Here is a 3,852-nt window from a genome sequence, read left to right on the forward strand (position 1 = left end):
AGCATCTGCTAATCTAAGTTAAAAGTCACTTGAGCAGTGGGAAGAACTTGATCCAGTCTCAAGTCCTATAAGTGTGTCTTCTTGGATGAGTTCAGTTGAAATCTGGAGTGGAATAGCAGATTTTTTATTGCTATAGTCAAAACCTCAACAGCTCTAGTGAAGTTAATTAGGCTCAAAGAGCTAAGATTTTTTGTGAGTTTTCAAATTTCTCAGCATTTTTGGAAAGTAAGAGACCAGAGTTGCTGTTCTGAAAAGCTCTTTGCTCACTGCTCCCTGCAACACTGCTGATGCACTCCCAGAGGAGTGGAAGCCATGGGGATCTGGGAGTTGCATGTCCTAGGCAATGTGTGGGAATTTTTCCCCAAGAGTGTTGGACCCTTCTTCACATGAGTACAGCTGTAGTAAAACATGAATTTATGTCAATGCTGTAAATTTTTTTTATTAACACAGCTGCCATTTCTAACACTTCCATTTTTCATTTATGCTGGTGAGAAGGCTGGGTGACAAGTGTGACAGCTGGAGTAGCTTCTTGCTAGAACATGGTACCTCTGAGTCTCCAAGCTTTACATCCAGGACTCCGTCCTCTCCCCGTTAGAATTGTGCACATAGTTTGGCCAAGTCTCACCTGTCTTTTAGACAGCATTGTAGGAATGTAAAAGTGATCCTTGGGAAAACTGATGTAAGGGCCCAGCAGCAGTAGTGGAATGGCTCTGCTTTTTCTTGCCTTGGCTTCTGTGCTCTTCCTTGCCTTGCTTTTGGGGTACGTTCATGCTAGGTGAGTGGTCATCCCCAAGTTGATCTGAGCTTTCACATTTTTGTTGCCAGTAGGTCTAGTGGTTTGAGAGGTGAAGGTCTCTGGTGTGTGAGCCACCTTTTGTGTAGGTTGTACAAGATGAAAAGATGAAGAAATGGATCTCTGTTTTTCTGTATGCTAAGCTGGTTTTCTGGTATCAGAACTATGTTTTAACACCTAGTAAACAAAACTAGGTGAGTAGCTGCAGTTTAGACCAGGGAAAATAAGTATAACCATCCTTTTCTCAGTACAATATATGTCATTTAAAGAAATGGTTTAACTGTATGTATAATTGTTCTTGTTAGGAGACTCACCTATGTCAGGAATTTTTAGTGTAACCTAACTAATACAGTTCTTGCAATGCCGATTAGCCGTCTGTTTTCTGCCTTTGGCTTTGTCCAAAATAAGCCTTTTACATGGGCCCTGCCCACTTTTAACAGGAAAAGTTCAAATGTCACAATGTCCTCTTGGCTGGAGTGACATTTTTACTGGAGCTTGACTATAAAGTTACAGCAATATATGTACTTGCATGTGTTGTTTTCCTTAGGAGAAAAGGATTCATACTGCAGTGGTTCCCAAGTGCATTTGTGATGTCCATGCTGGTGAGGTATTCCAGAGGAAGCAGCTCTCAGTGCCAGAGCTCCAGGGAGGTGTGTGCATGCATCCGGCAAGTACAGCTGATGTGAACAGTGCAGCAGAGAGCAGGGATTGACTCTACCCATGAGTGCTGCCACCCCAGAAAAACAGGTCTGGAATTGAGTCACAGCTCTCATCACTCCTTGCTGTTTTACAAATAGCTACTCTTGTGACAACTTCCCAGCAGATCTGCCTAAGAAAATCATGTGTAAGTTATCCTTTACCTTATCTGACATAGAAAGCACAGATAGAAGCAGTTTGCACAGTTGGGATCCTTATAAAGAATGGTCTATCAAGGCTCCATATGAACAGATTTTTACTGTATAGTCTTAAATTTTGTTAAAATTTCAGAGTTCTGGGTATTTTAGGATTCCTCTCTAGTTTTCTTTGCATATTCTGTATTTATTGCTATTGCATCTTTCTTTTCCCTCAAGTAACCCTTACTGGTTAGAATAGACCCTTTTTGTGAAGACTCAAAGTGTGCAAACTGTAGTGACAATTGTTGTTTTCAGTTACAGCAGGAGAGATGTGGTGGGTGAGGCAGGCTAAAGATGGGTGTGTTCTCACAAATAAGACAGTTTTGTGTTGCTTCTGGAGCTTGAGTCTCATCCTGCCTCTGCCATAAAGCTTCCTCCTGCTCAGGCCATGTGTACATGTGCACAGGCTCCCCAAGGGATCTTTGGCTTGAAGCAGAAACAGGGACTGCAGGCAAGTAAAGTTTCCCACGTGCTGTGTGGTCACAGAGGGCTCTACTCCCTGGTATACTGTGCTGTGAAAGCTCAAGTTACATTCTTGGTGCACTCAATTCCCAGCTTGGTTCTCTGTGTGGAATATAGCAAGAGGATTCTCTATAGAGTTAGCTTCTGAAACAAAACCCCCTCTTGCTTGGATACAGCTGCCAGTGTGTACACCATGAAAAAACCAGATACATAGTTGTAAAGGTCTGTTAAGGCTTAACTGAAGCTTTTGGGTTATTTTAAACTGTGACTAGCCACTCAATAGAGTAAGCAGGGTTGGGAGCTTGGCAAGAAGCACAGTACAACTTTATGTCTGTGATTTCACGTGCCAAGATAAACTGATTGACAGTTTCAAAAGTAACTGTGCTACTTTTGTTTTGAGGTGTTGGTAACTCTTGCAGTCCTGAGACAGAATACTTAAGATGATCAAGCCTAGATACTTTATGCTTTTAAAGAGCATTTAGGAGTCCTCCAATGACTTTGTTAAAACCACTTTTCTTAGTGGTGCAGTTGGTCTGCATATTTACATTTTAGTAATTTAGCTGAAATACTGAAACATTAAATGTTGAGATGAATGGCAACTAATGCCCTTGAGTGTAAGTATTACCTGAGTGGGGGAGGGAGAGCCTGAAAAATCTTTGCTGGAAAAATTAAAATGTAACCTAATTCTCTGTTATATGAATTAAGTGGTGCTTGGTGAGTTTTTCTGCTGCATAAAAGATATAATCTTCTGTTTCTTAACAAGGCTGTGTAAGTCAGGCTACTGATGGAGAGCAGTTCTGCAGTGACAAGTCTTTGTCACCGAGTGTCCTGACCAATTCACTTCCCTGAGCAGGCCTGACCATTCAGACCTTCTCAGCAATTCAGAGAACAGACACTTGAGCTATTCCAGAACCAAGACCTCCAGTTACAATCTGTTCTGATTCCAATGGAGAAACCCTACTCTTAGGTGAAGTCTTAAGTGACTGCTTCTTCAGAGGCACCCATGGCATTGTATTGTAACTTATGGTAAAAGGATGGGTGTGTAGTCAGATGATTTTGCTATAGCTGTGCCTTTCATTTTCTTCTCCATTATCTCTGATGTATTGAACAGGAATTTGAATGCACTCAGAAATATTGCTCTCAGGTGAAGAGAACAGTAGGCTACTGCAACCATAGTTGCATTTTTAGCCAGAATTTAGTTATTGTGCTTGTTCATGATGCTCCAGGAGCTTTTAACAGAATCTTTAGGTTCCGTTCCTTACTCGTTATACTGGACTAAAGAGAATTTGAAACAGGTGATAAAACAGCAGTTGTGTACCAGTTTCTGAAAATACATTTAGAAAAAAGTTGCTCGGAAAAAAAATATGTTCGTCCTCTCATGAGTAAGTAACACTCTGTGGACTAGGAATAGATTAAGAATAAAAAAGAAGAAACTTTCACCTTAGAGGATAATTAAGACATCTTACCCTATGCTCACTCCTTGCAACTTATACTGATGAAAATCAAACAGCATGATAAGGTGGACAGAAGAATTCTGTGAGTTTTTTTTAGTTTACTGCCTTCCTACATGCTGTACCTCTGGGATCAACTAATTCCCCTTCTATATGAATACTTGAATACTAAATGTAAAAAAAATAATGTAACTAGTACTACATCTCAATAAATGTATTCCCATACAAGTATATAAACACCACTTTCTGATGG

This window comes from Erithacus rubecula (assembly GCF_903797595.1).
Source record: "Erithacus rubecula genome assembly, chromosome: 2".
In the NCBI taxonomy this organism is placed as follows: domain Eukaryota; kingdom Metazoa; phylum Chordata; class Aves; order Passeriformes; family Muscicapidae; genus Erithacus; species Erithacus rubecula.